The following is a 24,406-nucleotide window of genomic DNA, read 5'->3' on the forward strand; positions in this document are numbered from 1 at the left end:
TTAATTTGATTATGTATTACCGTAATTTGTTAGTTTGCACTCTACTCCTTCTGTCACGCCCGGCTTGTACGCTCCTCGTGTTTGCCACGCCCCCTGATTACCCACGCGTGCTTCCCTGATCATCCTCAGCTGTGTCTGATTATTTTGATCAGTCTTGTCCATTTAAGTCCTGATCTTGCTTGTATCCCTTGTCCGTCATTGTGGTTATGGTGTGGTTCGATGTTTCCTGCTCCTGTTCCCTGAACAAACCCCGTAGTTTGCCCTGATTCCTGCCTAGTCCTTGGCCACCTGCCCGCACGATGGCCGCAAGGTTCCGCGTCAATCATGACACCTTCACTCTTTCTGATCATTTTTGATAGGAGAGAGATGATCTGTTGTTTGCTTCTGTTATGAAAGAGCTGGTTGATGGTGGCAGAAAAGAGAAGAAAGAAGATGCAGAGGTATTTTCCATAAATGCACATTTACCTTTGATCTGTAGGAAAAGGTCCCTCTCTGAAGAAGATTGGTGCCTCCATTGACCAGTCACTCTTCATGGAAACACAGCTGGGTACAGGTGAGCCTGCTCTCTCCATCAGGACACTGTGGACAGTCATAGGAAAATCCCCATTATATACAGTCAGGTCCATAAATATTGGGACATCGACACAATTCTAATCTTTTTGGCTCTATACACCACCTCAATGGATTTGAAATGAAACGAACAAGATGTGCTTTAACTGCAGACTTTCAGCTTTAATTTGAGGGTACTTACATACAAATCAGGTGAACGGTGTAGGAATTACAGCAGTTTGTATATCTGCCACCCACTTTTTAAGGGACCAAAAGTAATGGGACAAATTAACAATCATAAATCAAACTTTCACTTTTTAATACTTGGTTGCAAATCCTTTGCAGTCAATTACAGCCTGAAGTCCGGAATGCACAGGCATCATCAAACGCTGGCTTACATCCCTAGTGATGCTCTGCCAGGCCTCTACTGCAACTGTCCTCAGTTCCTGCTTCTTCTTGGGGCTTTTCCCCTTCAGTTTTGTCTTTAGCAAGTGAAATGCACGTTCAATCGGAGCACATTCATTCCATTTCAAATCCATTGAGGTGGTGTATAGAGCCAAAAATATTAGAATTGTGTCGATGTCCCAATATTTATGGACCTGACTGTAAATATAATCCATATAATGTGGACAGGGTCAGGTTAAATCTTTAGTTGTTTAGCCTTCTGTTCTGTCTTCATGTACTTTCATATCCCATGAAGCTTTTGATGCAAACAGGCTTGTTTACAGTTAGTTTTAATGTGAAATAAACTGTCTCACTCAAAGTTAAGATTCCAGTATTAAAGGTTTAATATCACTGTTGCAATCTCAGTTGCTAGACTTGGCTGTCGTTGCTTTTTATTCCTGTTTATTGATTTATTTGTTTATATGTTTATTGGTTAGTTTATGCTCCACTTCATTATTTGTGACCATTTCTGATAGGATGGATGATCTGTTTGCTCCCTCTAGTATAAAAGACCTGGCTGATTGGGGAAGAAAAAGGAGGAGAATGAAGATGTCGAGGTCTTTTTATTAATCTACACGTATTAACATGTTCCACACTGAGCCCTGGCTAGGAGCCCTTTCTGCTTTTATATTATGGCCTGACTATCGACCCAAAGAGACATGCATGCCAGTGGGCTGTAACAGTCGTTTTATCATGAATCACAATGTTCTTCACAACACGACCCTGACAGTGTTCCTGTCTTATTCGGGTGTTACTCCTACAATCAGTGCTATTTTATAACTGATTAGATAAAAAAAAAATACTCGATGCCACATTTTTGAGAATATGGATTTTTGGAAAATATTGTCATTTCAGCCTGGAAATGCAAACCTAGATGTCGGAACGACAACAATGTATTAATTTATTAAGGTACAACTGATTGCTCTCTCTGTCAAAAATACTGGGAAGATTTTTTTCATGTTGGTTTGAAAAGCAGTTCAATCAGACCCAGCGTCTGTCTCACCTCCCAGTTGTCTTTGTTTTACACTCCACAGGGGGGGTCATTTCAGTAGCAGCTCCCTCCATTTCTGTGCCGATCCAGACCAGATGACTGATGCTGGGGCTCCTGTGAAAATAAAATTGCTGCACTGAAATTGCACCAGACCGTGAGTCCAAATCCGAGGTTTGTGTCGATTTCATGAGGCTGGTTAAATATACACTGGAAATGCACTTAATGTAAATCCTATCTTGGACATATGATCACATAGCTTAGGCTAATGTAACCTGCATGGCCACATTACTGCTTTGCACTAGCTGGTCTAGAAAGGTCACACTGTAGATTGTCAGTGGCTGGTTAGTTATTATTCTTCATTATAGTTACATCTACATCACAATGACCAAGCAGAACAGCACTATGGTTTGTAATACTTGGTTTATGTTGGTCTCAGCTGGGGCCCCGAATCGGCTGCTTCGCCCTGGGCCCCCACAGGAGAGCTCCACAGGGTCAATATTCATGGTCAGGCTGCTACAGCCAAACCTTTGGTCACTCCTGCCAATGCCAAACGTCAGTTTTAATGGTGCCAGCAACACAAATCTTGGGCTGTAGATAATGTGAAACATGTATTGTTCCCTGATGAGTCCATCTTCACTGTCTTTCCTACAGTTCCGGTGTGGAAAAGCCCCAAAGAGGGTTACCACACGGACTGTTGCGTACCCAGAGTGCAGCACGGGGGTGGACCAGTGATGGTCTAGACTGCAACATCATGGCATTCCTGAAGCCCATGACTTGTTCTAGATGTATGTGTCACTGCCAAGGACAACTAAACTATTCTGGAGGACCATGTTCACCCAATGGTTCAATCATTGTACCCTGAAGTTGGTGCCATGTGTCAGGATGATAATGCAGCAATACACACAGAAAAACTGGTGGCAGAGTGGTTTGATGAACATGAAGATGAAGGTGAACGTCTCTCAAGGGCTGTACAGTTACCAAATCTGAATATTATTGATCCGCTTTGGGCTATTTTTGAGGAGCGAGTCAGGAAATGTCTTCATTCCCCAGCATCACGTAGTGACCTGGCCACTGACCTGCAAGAGGAACGGCTCACAATCCCACTGGTCACTGTGCAGGACAAACTGATGCTGTACTGGCCCCAAAATGAGGTCCTACACCACACTAATAAACTATTGTGGTCTTAGATTTTGTTATTCAGACAAATGCACAGACACATTGCCTTTGGATTGCAACTGTTCCTGTTTAGTGTTTGCAGTTTTAATAATAAATAATAATAATTAAAAAAATCTGTTTTCACTGCTCTACCAAAATTGCACCAGACTGTAAACCCAAAACCGAGGTTTGCACTGAAATGTAAGTCCATCGTGCAATTTTTGCTCTGCTACTTTCCCCCAACTTCTATACAACTTCAAAGTTATTGCCGGTGCTTGTGGACAAACAATCAGTATGATAATCACCTGGTTCCTGAAAAAAGGTCTTCGTTCCAGAAAGAAGATCCTGTGGTGGGAAAATTCCTAAAATGTGGAGATACATGATATATTGGTTCATGGGTCGATTACAGCTTGGGCCACTGGGTCTGGGCACAGGGGCCCTAGGGGGGGCCCCGAGCAAAGTTCCCCACCTTGTGAAGGCAGTCCATGGCCATAGATGTCAGCGAAGAGAGTTTTCGATTGTAAAGTATGTGAGCTGTATCTGGTAAATGGATTGCATTTAGGTGCGGCATGGTGGTGCAGTGGTTAGCGCTGTTGCCTCACACCGGGACCCGGGTTTGAGTCACTGCCAGGGTCACAAGTGTGTCTAGTTTGCATGTTCTCCCCATGTCGTCGTGAGGTTTCCTCCGGGTACTCCGGTTTCCCCCCACAGTCCAAAGACATGCTGAGGCTAATTGGACGTGCTATATTGCCCGTAGGTGTGCGTGTGTGAGTGACTGGTGTGTGAGTGTGCCCTGCGATGGGCTGGCCCCCTATCCTGGGTTGTTCCCTGCCTCGTACCCATTGCTTCCGGGATAGGCTCCGAACCCCCCGTGACCCAGTAGGATAAGTGGGTTGGAAAATGGATGGATGAATGGATTGTATTTATGTAGCACGTTGCTGAATGACAGCATTTCCTCCTGCGTCTCCACTGCCCCACTATACCCCTCCTGCCATGGCCCTGCTTACAAGCACAGCCAAAAGACTGACCAAATCTGTTGTGTTACCACTATCTGATTGCTGGAAATGCACAGAGACACGAAACAGTGATTTACATTAACATACATGGATTATCTGAAGGAATAAAGAGTATATTCTCCATATATTTCATTATTAGTATTATCGCACATCGCGATATATACCTACATTCCTGAAATCTCGGAACTTAAAAACTTCCAACCTTTTACTTATAAAAGTAATATAGAACAACTGAATGAAATATATTCATAATGGAAATTTATGCAAGCCAATGCAAATCCTGATAGCATTTGATGCTAACATAACAGCGATTCTCACAGGGCACGTTCATGCTGCAGGAACACTTTTTTAGCAGGCGGAACTTTTTTCCAGAACCAGACACTTTTGTCATGTTCATAACACAGTAACTCCACCAGATTGTAATCCTTGGAGTCGGTTCTGGAACCTCAATGAAGTCTCATTCTGGAGTTGCATGACCCTGAATAGTATAAGCGGTTACAGAAGATGGATGGATAGATGGATATTATGGAGAAGGTACTTTTCACTGGAACACTGGGGTGGAGCTTATAGAAATAACTTGCTGATTGTTTGACCACAAGCACTGGAACTGACTTGGAAATTATGCAGAAATTCTGGGAAAAGAAATACAAGTACTGGAGCAAAAACTCAGCAGATGGAATTATTTTTGTAACTCAATTGCATTTAATGCATCAATGAAAACCTTTTCGCTTGTGTCTGGAAAATGAGAGATCAACCTTCTGGCCAGATTCAGTAAAATAAAAGACTTTTATGTATTTTGATTGCGATCAATCCCCCAATAACTAACAAATAACAAGGTGTTCATTCTCCATTGTTTTTGGGTAGTGGTGTAGTTTTGTATGAATTTATGAAGTTTAGCCTACAACTTTATTTGCGCCTCCCATGCTTATTCAGCATGAAGGTCCCAGTTCCTGTTCTGCGGTGTGAAAGCAGCACATGAAAGTCGCCAGGAGATACAAAATTCCCTGGTAGAGATAACCCGGGAACTGGTTACCAGGAACCATATTGCAGAACTTTGGTGTGAAAACGCCCACAGCCAGAGGAGGGGGGGGGGGTGGCGGGCTTGGAAGGTTTGTGCCCTGAGGCCTGTGATTTAATCTGCCAATGTACTGGTTAAAATACCATTACTGCTGGCTGATATTAAAGCTTTATCAGTATTCAAAGTTAGCAGCACCAGAGCTAAAGAAACAACTACTAAAATAATGGAGATGATTGCATTGGATGATCAGCAATTTTCCATAGTGAAGGATGAAGGACTTTGTCAGTCCAATCACCAATTAGGAGAGTCACCAACCCATGACATGTTTATAATTCAGTAGTAAATCTGGCCTGTAGGTCGACCTTTCATGTTCCACACAATAATAAGTGATGTAACATCATTCCAATAATCTGCACCAACAAGTTCGGCAAGTTTCTCAGGCAGCCGATGCCCTGGGCTTCCTGTAATGAACATTCACCATGACATCAAAACTGACAGCAAGGAAGAGATACAAGAGATGGGGGGGGGGGGGGGGGGGGGTGTCCTGCCATTTAGCCTGAATGACCGAATTGAAAGTGCCTCCTTTTTGAGGTCCTGACTGATCCTTTCCAATCACCAAATTAAAAATCACCCGCCCATCGAATTTTGTTGATTGTATTATAGAAGTAAAGTTCACATTTGATACTTTAACATCAAAGTCATTATTTCATTTCAGATCCATTCTGAGTGTATTTTTCATGCTGCTTCTATTAATTTATATACAGGTATAAAAATAAAGGTGTGAGACCTGGAATTTCTGCTGGATTTTATGTCTTTATCTTTTACTCTCACACATAAGCCCACAAATTATCAAAACCTGCCTTACAATAAATTTTATTTTTAAATTAGAAAAACACATCTTCTGAACAAATCAATCTTTTTCCCCCCAACAAGACAGTTAAAACAACACAAATAATTTTTTCTGGCTTTGACTTTAATAGACCTGAATTGTACATTTTTGTCCAAAATACACCGAGGGCTGCGTGAGCTACAAGTTAGAATTTATTTATATAATTATCCTGCATAGCTGATATGAGTGCATTTTATAGTCAGGCACGTAGCTAAGAAGTCAAAGTATGGGTTTGAACGCCCGTACCTGCCGAGAAGTTTGTCTATCAGACACCAGCTGCCGCTCAGCTGCCGATCACACCTGTACCAGGTAATAATCTAGCTTCTCCATAGTACCTGAAACCTTAAATCACCGGCGCCGACACTGTATATAAGTGTGTTATACGTGCTTTTTATTAATAATTGTATCTGTCAAATATAATCTTACCTTCCAATACAAAATCTCTTTATATTATTCCAGAATCTTATCCGTGTTTCTTGAGAAAATGGAGACTCCAGCTTTAAAATACTTTCACTTTTATTTACACACAGCAGGAAATAGCTACATACCTTCATACCAATCGCGGGAGCGGTCTAAGCAGAAACGGACACGGACTCAATGTCCCGGCGTATTATTTTGGGGGATATTATCCATGTCACTTAATAACAAGTAACAATAAGAGTAATGGGACAAGAAACTATAATTCTCACATAAGGCACTTTATTCATTATATTTGTATATATAAAACTCGGCACTACAGTAAAACTTAAATCTTGAACATACTTAAATCATAAGCACATAATTTTACATTTTTTTGTTTGTTTCATCAGAAGACATCTTTAATTAGTGTAATGTTTCTTGTTTTTCTCTCTGTCGCTCTCTTCCTTTTTTCCCTCCCCTCTCTTCCATTCTCTCTTTTCATTGCTCTCTTAGTACTATTGTCCTGCCCCGATCGTCGCTCCTTCCGTGTGCCGCGCCCTCTCATCTACCCCTTGTGGATTCCCCGTTCGAATGTTCATTAAACCCCTTATTCCCGACTCCTCATATTCCTCGCCTGCTTCCCTGGTCCATGCTCCGCACAGTCATGACAACTACAAAGTGTATATGTGCATTTTTATTTTTATATAGTAGTTTTTTGTATTTATATAGTATGTATAATTTTTGATTTTATATATATATATATATATATATATATATATATATATATATATATATATATGTCATTTGTCATGACCTGCTCATCCAGTCCGCCTGTGTGCCACGCTCCCCTCGTTAACCCCGTGTGAAATCCCGATGTCATCAGCTGTTTCTTGTTATTTCCAATTAGTCTTGTGTATTTCAGTCCGCGTTTCAGTACGTTTCCCCAGTCCTGCCATTGAAGTTTGTACCGTGTTTTTCCGTCGTTCACCCTTTTGCTAATAAAACCCTTGTTTTTGGGTTCCCGTTTCTCCGCTCTGATTCCTCGTTTACTGGACCGGTCATAGCGTCATTGTTTTAAAATAAATGTTTGTTTCAGTTTCAAATCTGTAGTCTAGTTTTTGCATCATAATCTACATTCACGATATAACAGATTTCTGTCAACCTAATTTTAAAGATAAATATGCTTTGTTTTACTTATAGTATTAAAATATATTTATTAATCTGTTAATATGTAGCGTGTGTTTGTAAAGAAGTTTGTATTTATTAGTAATTATTACCAAACACGTAAAAATAATCAAATTTCAAGTGGTCATTTTACTCTGATTTAAATCTTCTTTGATGCGTTTCCCAAAAACGTTGTCTCTCGGTGTTACGAAGACTCTAAAAGTATGTCTTAGCGAAGTTGTTCCTTTACCCTTAGTGCGTTCCCCGAACAGTGTCTTATGACAGATGTGCATTAGGCCTACTCGAGATGCGATTATTCCCATCATGCAGTGACTTTTGGACAGAGTTATGGCAAAAAGTTGTGTATAAATTAACTTAAAAATGTGTTTTTATAATGAAAAAAAAGAAATCAATGTTAACAAGTGTAATTGAGAAAACTAAAGAACACTCATTGCACAGTTAAATTGATTTTACTGTATGGTGTGCAGCCTACATAAACGGTGGACATATATGTACACGGAACAGTGTTAGATGTGTACCCATCTTAAATTTTGCATCGGTACTTCAGACAGGATTTACAGATTCTAATATTGCACTTCACCTCACTAAAGCAGCAGACAATATGCTGATTTGACTAAATTAAATTGCTATACGAAATTTCATGGTACCTTGAATGAGTTTTCGATATTCGTTGATTTGATAGCAGTCCCACATTTATACATGTAATAATAATAGACACAATTCATTGCTGCTGTGATTACACTGTAGTATGTTTTACACACACACACACACACGTTAAAAAGTGTCTGACAACAGCAAAATAAATGGTGAAAACAATGTTCTGTCAAAAAAATTTAATAATTAAAAAAATATTCATTTTGAGGAGGGACATCCTGTAAAACTCCACAGCAGCTGCAGTCAATGACAAGCCGTTTTAACATTTAACCAAGTCACACTCCTGTCCGTAATTACATTTTAGATATTCACAGTAGCTTTTCTCCTAGTCAGAATGGCAGTTACAGACATCCACAATCACAGTCACAAAACACTAACAAATCAGGCTCAGACGTACAACAAACACAATTCTACTTCTCTATTGGTTCTCCTTTGTAGCTGGTACATCCACCCATTTTACTCAGTTTCCCGAAACATGTCTCGACCGTTAGACTTCTACTTATGGATATAGACCTTCATTTACTGGCTAATATATGATTAATATGATAACTACTTATACATTTGTACTACTGCATAACATATTACGTATAACCTATGACGACCACTTTATAACTACATCTCTCTGTGTACCAGTTGGGGCAGCTTCGAATCCCTTTCTGCAGGTGGCATCTCCCCACCTTCTCCTCTGCCCGTCTTTCTAAGGCCTTCAGGGCCTGTGAGACTGACCACGTGCAGGACACCATGAGACGAGGACACACAGTATTTCAAACATTCTCTTTTTGCCTAAGGCCTAAGGCATTACAGACCCAATATGCCTCCCAACCCAGGCCTACCGATGTCCAATTTTCTTTCAACACTAGTAACTGTGTGGTTCCAGCTCACTTCAGTTTCCCCCTGCAGAAGGTCAGCTTGGTAAAGACGGGGTTTGGACAGTGACAGTGATGTAAAACGAAGAGGCGCTTATTTACTGTTCGTACGGTTAACATCATGATTTACTATGTGCTAATTTCTGCCAGCTGAGTGCATCTGCAGCCCCACCAGATGCTTCTTTAACAACTTCACCATCCTTGAAATGTGTTTAGCAAGATGCTATTATTGGCGCCTTACTCTTGGTGTTGGTCCTGGTAAAAATTGACTGCTGTGCTACTAACTGACCCTTCAGTTCTTGCACTTTTTGGGAGCATAGAGCCGTTTTCGCAGGGAAATCAGTCTGGTAGCTTTAGTGCACCGGGTGCAGAAAGGCGTGGGTCTCAGAGGTGGGGTGGAGCAGCAGAAGCAGCCAGGCCAGCGCCACCAGCACCACCACCAGCGCCACCAGCGCCACCAGCACCACCACCAGCGCCACCAGCACCACCACCACCACCACCAGCACCACCACCAGCCCCACCAGCACCAGGTCGTCTCAGTTCGACAGGCTGTGTGACACAAAGCCGTGAAGATGGAATGTCATCCAGCCTGTCTACAGTATGGCAGAAGCGAGGCAGGTGACGAGCAGCAATGCAGCACGGCTTTTCCCCTGCGCCTGTGTCGTGGTTTTTTCTCCTTCCCCGCCAAATCAGAAGTCAGAGGTCCACTTGTGTAGTATCCAGAATTCAGTCTTTATTGCAACAAAGAAGTTACAACCAAGGCTGGACACGTAAAAGTGTGTCCAGTACTGTTTTACACCAATTTTTATATAAGTTCTTATCATTTTACAATATCTCGTCAATTAAGCATCATCATTCCTTCAGCCATTCAGAATCATTGTTTATTCCCTTAAATCCACACCCCTAGGTGATAAATTTGTCCATCATTTCTTTTACCGTTTGGTCCCTCGGCTGAACATAATGGTGGCGCGAGCAGCTCCACTTGGTTTTTTAAAAATGCTCAGCCGTGAACTTCGGATGAACTCAGGCGAATCCCTTCATTCAGTAGTAAACCTAGGCAGCTTCAGCCTTTTACACATTGTCTAACTAAAAGGTTGATAAGATATTTGTCCTTTAACATAGTGATAAAATATATGCTAATAAAAGTGAATATTCATAGATTCAGGACTAATATAAAGTAGCTAACAGAAACTCAGACTAACAAAAGGTGCAAATACATAGTTCATTACATTCTGTTGATTACATTGATCATTGTAATGATTACATCATGGATATTTGGCATACTTTTTAATAATATTATAATACTTGTATTCTACGTTATATAGTGCTAAATAATATTCCATACCTGCTCCCTGCATAGGCCACAGGCTGCGATCACCAGGAGGAGGAGCAGCACGTAGCCACTGCATAGCACCAAGGCCAGCAGATCCTACTGACAGGCTGACTGGCTTTGGTGCAGCACGTTCCGCAACAGGAACTACTCAGGATCCAACATGGTACTGGCCGGAACTTTGCAGAAACCATCCCTGTTTATTCAACATGCTGAGCAGCTACGAAAGCATGACATCACATGTATGTGAGACAGTGAGATTTTTCCAGGGCTGTGTAAACACTTTTTGAGGGGCAGATGTTCAGTACAGTATGTTCATATGAAATAGTTTGGGGAAAAATAGGCAGATGCTCAGGAAAGAAAGTAAGACATTGATGACCACCTCTGCACTTCCAAGCACAAAAGATGGATCAGGGCTGTGAGTGGAACCAGCTGAGTATTTCCTTTGGCACTCTGATTCCTGGTGATATGGAGCTAAAACGGGCCACTCGAGGGCACCTTAGCTCACCGTACTTCGAAACGCAAGCAGCACTTCCGGTCAATGCATTGCACATGTGGGAAAATTAGGACATTCTGTGACAAGCTTTCCATATCTTAGTGTCTTATTACCAATGGTTTTTGCACAATCAACTGACAATGTTCAGTGAGTGCATCCAGGTGCTTGAGAAATAGAAGTCCACCATAGTTTACTTAGTATTCCCCTTGAACAGCCTGCAGGAGAAGCTGATTGAGAGGACCACATGCTTCATTGGACTGAAGGTCTGTTTGTCCTAATGGTTTCTACCACACCATTATTATTTGCATTTTAGAAATAATATGCATAAAATAACACAAATTTAAATTATTTTGTATCAGGAAAAAAGCCTCCTGACCAGCTTAGATGACCCACAAAAGCAGTAGGTTCATACAGTAGATGAGATGTGTAGCTTTTATGACCAGTGAGTTAGGGGTCAGTGCTTGCATACTGCCTGAGAGTGTGGCCTAATGGCAGGAGGTAATGAACACTGTTTTTAACACAGTGTCTTTTGGTTTAATTATGAATACACAAGGAGAATCTATGGTCTTATGCAGTATTTGCCTTATCAACAATGGAAAGTAAACCAATTAATACATAGTTCTTTTTCTTAGCTGTGACAGAAAGACATAAAAGATGCATATGTTGGGTGACAGAATAAAGAATCCTGCAAAATGTGCTTCAGCTGAATGAAATGTTTGGCATTATAGACTTGAAATGGTAACAGCTGAATTGATGGTAATGAACTAATATGTACTAAATATTTTTCTGAATTTAAATGAAGTATCTGACCTCAGAGGTCCGGTGCCAGATCAGTGACTCAGAGCTCTTTGACAGGACAACTTGCATCAGGAAGGATGTAGAGGAGAAGTTGCCAGAGTGCATGAACCCCAGCTGACCACTGGGTGGATATATTCACCACTTTCAGTCAGAAGCACATCATCCACAGAAAGATGTCTTTTCTCATTCAGTTTACAGTGAGCTTTCCAGGCACCAGTGCATCTGTGGGGAGGATCTTCTCCATAATGAACAGTACTTGGATGGATGAGCAAATCCATAGAACCTTGCTCGCCACAAGTCAGAACCTGGACCACACTTTTACGGACTTGTATAAGGAGATCCTACAAAAGAAAATGCTTTTGAGGAGCATCCATTCTTCAGTGAATTTCATATGAACATGTGAACCTTACAGTATGATATAACTCCATGCATATAATAGTGAATTAACATTTAATATGGACCTTTGGAAACAAACAAAATGCACTGGATTTGTCCAGAAAGCAACAGTGAATATTTGTACACTGTTCAATAGCCTGAGTTTATCCATAGTCAGTATTTATACAATCCACATACATTTCTTTCTTAAGTTTCTTAAAACAGCAACAGTGAATGTTAACGCACTACTAATTGCGTTATGTTTAAAGGAACTTTACAAATGATCATTAATTCAATTTAAAACAAAACAGTTCAATTTAGAAACATGTACAGTGATTTGATGCAGAATATGTGTTTATTTGTGTAAGTGATTATTCCCCTGATCCCTTTCTGATGATGATGATGATGAGGAGGATGAGACAAAGTGGTCATTAGCTGACTGAGGAAGGGCGCTATGCGTGTGCATGAGATCACACATGTACACACACGAGCTACACAAGTGTCCCGTTTTGGTGCTTTGAAAATGTGGTCACTCTAGTTAAATACTTAACTTGTCACATCTCTACATACATTAAATTATTTGATGAGAACTGGAGAGTTTGACTAGCCTCTGAACCTCCATCCTCTCAGTCAACGCAAACAGGATCGTCAATTTGTTATTGCTTGGTGAAGGTTTTTTTAAATGTCAAGATTAACTATTATGAAATAGTAAACCTGAAAGAGATTGTTCCTGAGGTAATGTACTCTATGCCTTAAGAGAGACTCCAGCTGGAATACACTTAATCTAATGAACACAGCAAAGGTAATATACAATTTCAGAGTAATGTAATACATAGTCTTACTCTCCAGCTAATAGGCCAGTGAAAATTGAGGAATGTCCAGTTCAGTATTTTTTATGACTTTTTTCCTGAAACAAGCTTTGAAGATCATAAGAGTAACAAATTAACTTTTTACTCAAAATATGTTCTGAAACATTCTGCCAATTGATTATTTTATTTTTTTAATTATGCATTTTGAGATCAGTTGCAGGGTGGCACAGTGGCACAGTGGTTAGTGCTGCTGCCTCACAGTAAGAAGGTCCTGGGTTTGCTCCTGATCCTTCCTGAGTGGAGTTCGCATGCTGTCCCTGTGTTCGTGTGGGTTTCTGCCAGGGACTCTGGTTTTCTCCTATGGTCTGAAAGAGTGCAGCATAGGTTGATTTCTGAGCGTAAATTGGCCGTGTGTCTGTGTTCCCTGCGGCGGGTTGGTTCCTGCCTGTGCCTCTTGTTCCTGGGATAGTCTCTGGTCCCCCCTGCTACCCCAGTTGGGATTAAGTGCTTACAGTGATGGATGGAGATGAACTACTATGATATCTATTCGCATGCTGTGCACTAAGAATGAAGAACTGCAGTGCGATTAGCACAATAGAAAGTAATTCCCTTTATTTTATTGCTCATAGTTCATAATACATGTATGGAGGGCATTGACATGTCTTGACCACATTGTAGAACTTCTCATTACATCCAACACATTTGTCCATCATTGATCTCCGTACCAGTGTCTGACTGTGACCAGACTCCATACTTTCACAAGTTGCAGTGAGAAATGACAAATCCATCAAATGCTGAAATGAATATGGACAAAACACGTACAATGTATGGTTTTATCACCCCCCCCATATCTGGTATTACACCTGCTGGTACAGAGGCTTTCAGGAATATCCCATTACGTGAAACATTTGGAAACCTTCACTGGCTGAATCTAGGGCTGCACAATTAATCAAATTTTAATCAAGATCACGATTTTGGCTGCCACGATTAAATTAAGATGATCGTCGGCGATATTAACATTTGAATAGCGGACTCTGCTGCATATCAAATCAAGCACCTTCTCAACCAAAAGTCAGCCAACCACCAGGGGGCGAACGAAAGCACAGACTGTATGAGCGACAACCTCTAATTGTGACAGAGTGAGACGTAATGTCGGGAGCGGAATGTCATATGTTTTTGTGCTTATTAATTTAAGTATTTCCAAAGATTTAACAGTGATAAAATAAAACATTGCTTTAACATAAATTCTGAAAGAATAGATCACTTTAATCGCTATTACAGTTGGGTATGGGCAGTGGGTCTTATTTAGAAAAGACACAAATAGAGACACATATAATGTTTATTCATTCGTTTTGTATTTGTCAGAGTAACAAAGCAAAGGAATGATAAGCCGCTTCAGTCGAAAACTGAATTTTACTTCTCATTCCAAATTAAATGCAGGGTTGGCAACTTTGGTCAGCTGCATGGAGGGAGATTTTCTGTTCTCTGTTCTGCACACATATTCACATGTATGTAAGTTTTATTACCTTGTAAATAGTCTGTAGGGTTTGCAAACTACCGTAACGTTTTTGATGCAGCTAATTTTAAGTTCAGAATGGAATATACATTTACCATAAGATTTCCTGCGTGAGAGTTCCTCCGCACCACCTGATGGACCTCCTGCAGGGTCACATGACTCTGGGTCATCTGCCACATGTCGCTTTGCATGCCCTGCCTCTTCCACATCTGTGGGGGAGGGGATGGGGGGTGGGAGTGGAGGTCTAGTGAAGCAGAAGCAACTCAAAGCCTTCTCTAACTGCTCATCCTGGTCAGAGTTGCCAATATCTCAAAAACTTTAATTGCTCATTATCACTGCCCCCTCCTTGGGTGACACACTTTTCCCACATGTTAGCTGAGGGCTCCTTTAAGCCCTGAGACATATACCTTTCAGTTGCTTACTTTCTATTAGTGACCCCGACACAGGGACCATAATTGTTTGTATGTAGAAAACCTAAAAAGACTGTTGTGTCCGGTTTGTTAACTGTAGCTGCCCCCTACGTCCCTGGCTTGACCGCGGACTGGCCTTACCAGTGTCCTCTGTAGGGGCTGAGTTTCTTGCAGGTATAAACTTAGTCTTCCAACTGTGGCACCAAACATGTGGTACCAGAAAGTGATGCAGTAGCCTTGGGGGCCAGCAGGTGGCAGCAGAGGGGACTTCAGCTGGGCCACATCCCCTACTCTGCTTGGAGAGGAGCTCTCGACATGTAGGTAATTCCCTATAGACCACATCAAATAAGGGCAAATGAAAAGTCAGCAATAATCCACTTAATAATCACGTATCAGCATGTAGTAAAGGCTTCCCCCACTATCCAAAAGTGCAACGTTCTTATGACACCTTTTGTAACCCGAAATGGCATAAAGTGAACGATCAATTACTATTGATTTATATGGTAAAAAGCTTCAAGCATTCCCAGACCAAAACATAACCTACGAAATCTTACCAAGTAACGCATAAAACCTAAAATAACAATAACATAATAAAAAGCAGCCTATGTATAGCAGAAGTAATGTACGTACAATGTAGCATAGCCTACAACACACCTACGGGGTGTTCCACAATGCAAGATTTCTCAGTTAGCTGGGTTAATTTAGGTTATAAGTTATGATTGTCCAATAGGAATGCTCCTTACTTAATTTTGTATTGGAAAATCATGACCTCTAGCTTAAGTTATCCCAGCTATTGGAGATATGCAGTTTTGCGGAACATCCCATAGGCTATACGGTATAGCCTTAAATAGCAATAAAAGTACAGTATAGTAAATACATAAACCAGTAACATTGTTGTTTATTATCATTATTAAGGATTATGTACCGTATATGATTATATATATGTGATATATTTTTATCCAACTGGCAGTTCAGTAGGCTTGTTTACACCAGCATAACCACAAACACGTGAGTGATGTGTTGCACTGTGACTTTAAAATGGCTACGATGTCATTTGGCAATAGGAATTTTTCAGCCCTATTAAATGCTTAAGGAGAATATGTGACAGATCCATTATAATCTTACTGGACTACCCTCATATATGCGGTCAGTCATTGAGCAAAAGACATTATGCTGCGCATACCTGTACCTATACCTATAGAGTACCTATACCTATACCTGTACGTATACCTACACCTGTACCTATACAGTATCTATACCTATACCTTTATCTATACCTATACCTGTACCTATAGAGTACCTATACGTATCCCTGTACGTATACCTATACAGTACCTATACCTATACCTATACCTATACATGTACCTATACCTGTACCTATAGAGTACCTATACGTATCCCTGTATGTATACCTATACAGTACCTATACCTATACCTGTACCTATACCTATACATGTACCTATACCTGTACCTATAGAGTACCTATACGTATCCCTATACGTATACCTATACAGTACCTATACCTATACCTGTACCTATAGGGTACCTATACCTTTACCTGTACATATACCTATACCTGTACCTATACAGTACCTATATCTATATTTGGCTCGCTGATAAACAAATGATAAAGACTATTTTTGCTTTTCTTTCTTTTTCATAAAAGTGAAAATCCTCTTCGGATTTCTTTCGATTAGTGAAAACAGGGCTAAGTGGAGTAAAACAGGTGATATACTATAATAACCTATAATAAATCACGAATACAGGTAAATTGTCATGCCCGGCTCGTCCGCTCCTCGTGTGTGCCACGCCCCCTGATTACCCACGTGTGTTTCCCGGATTGTACCCAGCTGTTTCCGTTTGCTGTCAATCAGTCTTGTGTATTTAAGTCCTGGTCTCCCCGGTTTCCCTGGTCCGTCATTGATGTTTCCTGATGTTTGTTCGCGTGAGATCCCCGTTATTCATTAAAACCCCGTTTTCCCCGTATCCCGCTTGCCTGCCTGCTCCTTACTCGCACGATCGCCGCTCTGCCCGCGATCGCCGAACGTTCCCGTGACAGAATGACGGACCCCAAAAAGAAGCGAAGGAAGAGGAGAGCGCAGCCGGAGGAGCTAACCATTCGCCTGGGGGCTTGCTCTCTCGCCAAGCTGGGACTCCTGACTGAGTGCGAGGAGGAGGAACCCCTCCAACTCCAGGATCCGGAGCCGGCCGTTAGAGAGCTACCGTCAACCCCGGAGCGAGGTTCCTTCCGGTCAGAGCGGCTGGCCAATGGGGGGGCCAGAGCGGTGCGGGAAGCCATCCCGCGAGTCCCCAACTTTCTTAAAGGGGCCACGTCCATTCCACCCGCGGTCCTCGCTGACCGATACTTCACCCTCCAGGGGCTTTATTGGAGGGTGATGGGAGAACCGGCCCCACAGGCCCCCCTGGAGGGGGAAAGACTCGCCACACAGCTGGGGCAGGACTTGGCCTCCTTCACTCCAGAATCCCATTACTCAGATCTGGAGAGAATTGCTGAGGAGCTCGGAGGCTAATCAAACTCCGGAGAGCCTCGGCTGCGACTTCCGAGTCGCCGCCATTGCCGGCGGACCCCGCTCCCGTGCAGCCGCCGCCTGCGCAGCCGCCTTCGCTGCCCCCTTCGCCTGCTGCAGCTCCAGGGCAGGCGCCCCCACTGCAGCCACCTGCAGCTCCAGGGCAGGCGCCCCCACTGCAGCCACCTGCAGCTCCAGGGCAGGCGCCCCCACTGCAGCCACCTGCAGCTCCAGGGCAGGCGCCCCCACTGCAGCCACCTGCAGCTCCAGGGCAGGCGCCCCCACTGCAGCCACCTGCAGCTCCAGGGCAGGCGCCCCCACTGCAGCCACCTGCAGCTCCCGTGCAGCCGCCATTGCCGGCGGACCCCGCTCCCGTGCAGCCGCCATTGCCGGCGGACCCCGCTCCCGTGCAGCCGCCATTGCCGGCGGACCCCGCTCCCGTGCAGCCACCTCCTGTTCCTGACCGCGCTCCAGTTCCTGCAGAGGCGCCCCCTCTGCAGCCGCCTGCTGCAGCTCCCGGGCAGGCGCCCCCACTGCAGCCGCCTGCTGCAGCTCCCGGGCAGGCGCCCCCACTGCAGCCGCCTGCTGCAGCTCCCGGGCAGGAGCCCCCCACTGCAGCCAGCTCCTGTTCCTGTCCCAGCGCCCCCACTGCAGCCGCCTGCTGCAGCTCCCGGGCAGGCGCCCCCTCTGCAGCCGCCTGCTGCAGCTCCCGGGCAGGCGCCCCCTCTGCAGCCGCCTGCTGCAGCTCCCGGGCAGGCGCCCCCTCTGCAGCCGCCTGCTGCAGCTCCCGGGCAGGCGCCCCCACTGCAGCCTGCTCCTGTTCCTGACCGTGCTCCTGTTCCTGACCGCGCTCCTGTTCCTGTCCTGGCGCCCCCACTGCAGCAGCCTGCAGCTTCCGGGCAGGCGCCCCCACTGCAGCAGCCTGCAGCTTCCGGGCAGGCGCCCCCACTGCAGCAGCCTGCAGCTTCCGGGCAGGCGCCCCCACTGCAGCAGCCTGCAGCTTCCGGGCAGGCGCCCCCACTGCAGCAGCCTCCAGTTCCTGACCGCGCTCCAGTTCCTCCCGAGGCGCCCCCTCCGCCTGCAGCAGCTCCCGAGGCGCCCCCTCCGCCTGCAGCAGCTCCCGAGGCGCCCCCTCCGCCTGCAGCAGCTCCCGAGGCGCCCCCTCCGCCTGCAGCAGCTCCCGAGGCGCCCCCTCCGCCTGCAGCAGCTCCAGTCCCTGGCCCCGCTCCAGTCCCTGGCCCCGCTCCAGTCCCTGGCCCCGCTCCAGTCCCTGGCCCCGCTCCAGTCCCTGGCCCCGCTCCAGTCCCTGGCCCCGCTCCTGTCCCTGGCCCCGCTCCTGCGACCCCTTGTCGCTCGCCCCGGCAGCGTCGACCCCGACCTAGGGTTGGCCTGTCTGTGTCCCGCAGGGGAAGGGGACACAGACGCAGGGCTGGGGTCCCACCCACCCTGCCCCCTGGCTCGCCCTGCCTCGCCTGCGCTGGGGCTCGGTTGGCGCCTGCGGGTCCTGGCCCTCCGGGTCGGCTGTCGCCTGCGGGTCCCTCTCCGATGCCTCGTCGCCCTGCCTCGCTCCCCCCTCCGGTGCCTGGTCGGTCGCCTGGGGGTTCCCCGACGGCGGCTCCTCGGTCGCCTGCGGGGCCCTTACCTTCGGCCCGTCGGAGGACGTCGCCGCCTGCGGCGGCTCCCCCCCTCACCTTGCCTTCGCCTTGGCCCCTTCCAGCTCCCTCGTCCCCTTCCCCGGTGCTCCCTCCTGCTCCCTCCCTGGCCCCTCCGCGGGTCCCTCGCCCTGTCTCCTCGGCCCCTCCACGGTCCCCTCCTGCTCCGGCCTCCCGGCCGCCTGCGGCCCCTCCGGCTACCTCCCGTCGCCCGCTGGGGCTCCCTCGGGCTCCCCTTTGTTCCCCCTCCTTGTCTCCCTGCGCCCCTGCCTTTGTCCCGCCTGTCCCTGCCCCTTCGTTTTCTGCTCGCCCTTTCGTTCCGCCCGTCTCTGTTCCTTGTGCCCCGGTGTACCCGCCTTGCACTCCTGGCCCCTTTGTTCCTCCTGTTCCCGCTGTGTCTCCCTTCCTGGTCTGTCTCTCTGCCTTCCCGACCCTCTGTCAGGTTTTGTCTTTTGTCTTGTCCCTCGCTCTGTTTTGTGCCTCGGTCCTGTTCCCTGTCCTGCGTTGATTCTGTTCTTGTTTTTCAGGTCCTGTTTTGCCTCGTCCCGTCCGTCGCCCCCTTCCTGGGCGCGCCCGGAGTAGCGCGCCTTTGGGGGGGGGGTTCTGTCATGCCCGGCTCGTCCGCTCCTCGTGTGTGCCACGCCCCCTGATTACCCACGTGTGTTTCCCGGATTGTACCCAGCTGTTTCCGTTTGCTGTCAATCAGTCTTGTGTATTTAAGTCCTGGTCTCCCCGGTTTCCCTGGTCCGTCATTGATGTTTCCTGATGTTTGTTCGCGTGAGATCCCCGTTATTCATTAAAACCCCGTTTTCCCCGTATCCCGCTTGCCTGCCTGCTCCTTACTCGCACGATCGCCGCTCTGCCCGCGATCGCCGAACGTTCCCGTGACATAAATCATCAGACCTGCAGTTACTGAATGATGTACAGTACTGTGGCATAACATGTAATTTAAAATTAACTTTTTGTCACTAAACGTTAAGCCCTTCTGCTTAGTAATGGTGGACTGTAGCTTTCATTCCCAAGGAACAATTAAAATACTAGATGCTTTTATCCAAAGCAATTTACATTACAGGGAAGGGTTACAGTTTACCTGACTTCCTGGGGATTTGAACCCACAACCTTTGCATTGTTAGTATAATGTTCTACTTCTTGAACGTCAACAGCCAAATGTGGAAATTTGTTTGTGGTAATGATGACGGGGAGCAGGTCTGAATCCCCCAGGCCCCCTAAGCCTTTGTGGGGTAATTCCTATCCCTTACCTGCTCCTGTGAATTACTGTTCAAAATGTACTGCATTGTTTGACCAGAAGGGGGCGTGCTGTTTAACCACATGGCCTGCAGTACATAAAATTGTTAGACATGGGATTTTCTTTACATCCAGATACTTAAGAGGTAACCAAACGATGGCCTTCAGCTGACCCAAGCCAGTGGTGTGGTACCCCGCGGGTCCAGTGTTAGCGGTGACAGATGGTCTGGTCCAGCTCTGCCAGTCCAGGTCATCACTGGCTGCCTGGACCCAGCCGCAGGAGTGGTCCTCAAAGGAGCAATTGTGAGAGGAGGGGTCTGTGTTGGGGAGGGAGGCATTTCAACAGAAATAGGAGCTGTACCTGCCCATTGAAATATTATAGAAAATAAAGTCATTTAATTAATTTCCTTATTGCATCCGCTCAGTGGGTAACACCAGCTGGTTGGGAGTCCAGTCTGCATGGACTCGCTGGGTTTGCACTGCATTCCTCTCACAGTCCAAAACACATGCAGGTAGGTGAAGTGGTGCTTCTGAATCACCCTGAGTGTGTGTTTATTTGGTCCAGGTATACCTTACTTTGTGGGGGCCAAATGTCTAATTTTTTTTTTTTACCTGATGGGGACCAATTTCCTGACTGCAAAAATCTGTGACTGCAATGAAAAAACTAAAAATGCAAAAACTCTTGTATTTTCTTTGGTTACTTATGGTTATGGTTAGGGCAGGGTGGGGGTTAAGGTTGTCATAGTTAGCATTAGCATTTTTTTCCCATAGAAATGAATGAGCGGTGCCCAGAAAGATATGATTACATGACTGTGTGTGTGTGTGTGTGTGTGTGTGTGTGTGTGTGTGTGTGTGTGTGTGTGTGCGGTAGCCTGGCATTGCTTTCCGGTAATTCATTTTTATCCTCTGTAGAGGACATTATGCCTTTGCTCATTCCCCTCACATTACACATGCGGCTCTATTAAGACCTGAGGGCAGTGAGGCCCTAAGATGACAGCACATATGTGGGGCTGCTAACTTCTGCTTCTTGTCAAATCAAAATCTGAATTCATATTAAAAAAAAAAATTTTTCCCCTGGATCTCTTTTATCCTTCATGTTCCCATTTCTCACAGCATCAGGTATGTGATGAGGCTGCCACCTGGTGGCTGGTAGGATGCCTCGCAGTTATGGAAGGAGATGATCATTAACCTAAGGATAAAGAAGTTGCAGCACACTCCTATTTGTATCTGTAAGGCCGAAGTGGAGAGAGTGGAAACCGTTCTAATACACAACTCATCAACCAGGCGCACAAAAGACTGTACTTCCTGAGGAAGCTGAGGAAATTTGGTATGTCAAACAAACTGCACTGTACATTTCTGGAACAACCTTCCCCTCTCTGCAGGACATCTATGACAGCAGGGTCATCAAGAGGGCCCAGAACATCATCAAAGACAATACACACCCCCAACACATCGTGTTCACACCCCTCCCCTCGGGAAGACGCTACAGGAGCATAAAGTTACGCACCACAATACTGACGAAAAGCTTTTTCCCTCAGGCAATCAGACTCTTGAACAATGCGAAAAGCTCAAGTTAATCTGACCCCATATTCATATCATATTCATATCCAACTCTTACTGTAAGTCATTTAGCACTGTGAACTTTATCCAGCGATTCTTCTATTTTTTATATATTTTTTATTTATTAGGCCACCCTGCCTCACCTACTCGGCCCCGGGGGCCCCCATGCTGCTGGGCTCCCAGGCACACAGGCCGTGCTCGAAGCCGCACCTCCCGTTAGGGGAGGGGTTCACAGTGCTGTCCTTCTGTCAGAACACAGTAACAGTTTCAGCAAATATGACAAAGTTACTTCTGTAAAAGTTACTGATTGAACCATTAACTGCAAAATAACATCAAAATAATGTCATTCTTTAGATGCAATAGAATCAACATTACTCTGCCATTGTAGACAGTAAATATAATGGAGAGTGATTCGACACCACATTGTAAATGTCATATATTCATGCCAGATACTGTATTTGTTATGAGCTTCTCAAAGGCTCCTACACCTGTGCTGCTGGTGTGTGGGAAGCCCTTCAGCGCTGAATGTGAAATTTCTCTTCGTATGGATGAAGTTACCATCGTGTAGCCTGATGGCATCTCAATGAGAGTCAGTGCCGTACTGGAGATCTCTGCATGTGGATGGAAGTTGTGTGTGTGTGTGTGTGTATGTGTGTGTGTGTGTATGTGTGTGTGTGTGTGTGTGTGTATGTGTGTGTGTATGTGTGTGTGTGTGTGTGTGTGTGCATGGAGGACTAGTAATATCTGTATATTACTGAAGGAACAGAAATGTGTGTATATGTGTCTGTGAAGGAGAAGAAATGTGTGTTTGTCACAGTAACAGGACAGAACTCCACAGCTGTGTGGTTCTGAAATAAGAAACGTCTGTCTTTGTGTTATCTGATGGATAAAACTTTCTCTTTGCATGTGTGTCACTGTTTGTACCAAACAAGCCACCAGCAGAGGCAGCAGCACGGAATGTGGAGCTCGTCACCAGAGGAAGGGGAGGGACGTCAGAGTAAGAATCCACCTTTCCACTGTGTTCAGGGCTATATCTGTATTGCTGCAATGCCACTGTGAGTGTATTGTGGGACACATTGTGGCTGATAATCTTATTCCTAAATTGTGTGGATTAAAAAGGAGAAACTTAACCTAAAATATAAAGTAAATCAGGATTCCTAAAAAAGAGATTATTTGCTTTTTTGGTCATTTGGAATCACATACAGTGCATCATTCATGATCAGGCATGTAGTGAAATCAGAATGTTATCCTCATTAATCTTAAAAACAAATAGAAAGGCTGCAGTCAGAATAACAAATCAACTTAACTGTCCATTCTCGCTGTTCCTAAATATGGTCATTTTTTAAACTTTTATTTTAGAATATTTTTTATCATATTAATATTTTGTTGTACGTTAAATAATGACTGTACCCGTTACCCATATCTGACGTGTTGTTATAGGGACGTAGGGAACGCAGGGTCTCACATGCTGCGATCGACTGGAAGCCCGCAGTTACCTCAGGACGGCAGTAGGGGGCGGACGCGGGGTTCTGCCGTCTTAAACCATATTTTTCTGTGAGAAGTAAAAATGTGTTACGCTTTATTTTTAATTACTTGTGAAATTGTTTATTTAGGTAGAAAACACTTGGTTTGCTTTTAATGATTCTTCTCCCGTGTTTTAACACTAACAGGCGTGAGAGAGACGCCGTTCGCTAACTAGCTTGTCGATTGTCAGGTAGAGTTAGAAGTTCACCATTTTAATTAAGAAAAATTTATTCCTGCTTGTATTTTGATCATTCAATATAACGTGTTATTAATGTGATTTATTTATGTTATTTTGCTTTTTAACTCTATGGCTATGCGCAGTTATGTCTCCCGTCTTTTACATGGTTATAATATATACTGATTTAATCTAATTGTTTATGTTCATTTACATTAAAGTGCATTTATTTAATTGTATTATATGATTTATGTTACTCATTCACCTCAGTTATGCTTTGAGCTGCGCTGAACCAGGACATTAATAGGATACAACAGGAAGCCTTTATTGTCGGTGTACAGGTAACAAATACAATATATAATAATATATTTAGAGAAACATATAAAATTTACATATAACGGGAGAGGAACCCCCCCCCCCCCCCCAAAAAAAAAATAAAAAAAATAAATCATCAGGATTACATTTTAATCAGAGAGAAAAACTTCCTGTGTTTGTTCAGTTTGCCAAACCCATTTATTTTTGTCTAACATACGTCACACATCAGACAGTAAATATGGTTATACTGGTCAAAAAGCAGAGATTTTACCTTTTTGACGAGAAGCAGCGACATGTGACTCTGATAAGGTAAAAATGATTCCTCCAGCACAGTGAGCTATCCCAGCATGCACAGCGACACGGAGGAGTTCACCCCAAACCCTGGATAGAGGGGTTCAGTGAATGAGGAGGTGAATCTGTACAGGAGGGTCAGTCCATCAGAGGAGACTCTGTAGAAGGACAGAGCACCAGCCCCCCAGTCCAGATACACTCCTACTCTGCGGGAGC

At 44.7% G+C, this 24,406-nt stretch overlaps 1 protein-coding gene and 2 long non-coding RNA genes across 3 annotated transcripts in view; 1 reads left to right on the plus strand and 2 right to left on the minus strand.

The window, feature by feature from the left end:
- LOC125739963 (uncharacterized) overlaps positions 1–24,406 on the minus strand; it is a 305,354-nt gene that overhangs the window by 13,426 nt on the left and 267,522 nt on the right. The gene's annotated exons all lie outside the window — the stretch shown is intronic.
- On the minus strand, positions 14,277–20,380 carry LOC125739976 (uncharacterized). Its single transcript, XR_007397408.1, has 3 exons — positions 20,340–20,380; positions 15,042–15,229; positions 14,277–14,699 (listed from the first exon to the last, which is right to left on the minus strand). It is a non-coding gene; the product is annotated as an uncharacterized LOC125739976 (long non-coding RNA).
- Positions 24,179–24,406, plus strand: part of LOC125739972 (uncharacterized) — a 188,638-nt gene continuing 188,410 nt past the window's right edge. Inside the window, exon 1 of the long non-coding RNA XR_007397403.1 lies at positions 24,179–24,208. This is a non-coding gene — a long non-coding RNA (uncharacterized LOC125739972). The remainder of the gene's footprint in view (positions 24,209–24,406) is intronic.

Source organism: Brienomyrus brachyistius, chromosome 4 (genome assembly GCF_023856365.1).
Source record: "Brienomyrus brachyistius isolate T26 chromosome 4, BBRACH_0.4, whole genome shotgun sequence".
In the NCBI taxonomy this organism is placed as follows: Eukaryota; Metazoa; Chordata; class Actinopteri; order Osteoglossiformes; family Mormyridae; genus Brienomyrus; species Brienomyrus brachyistius.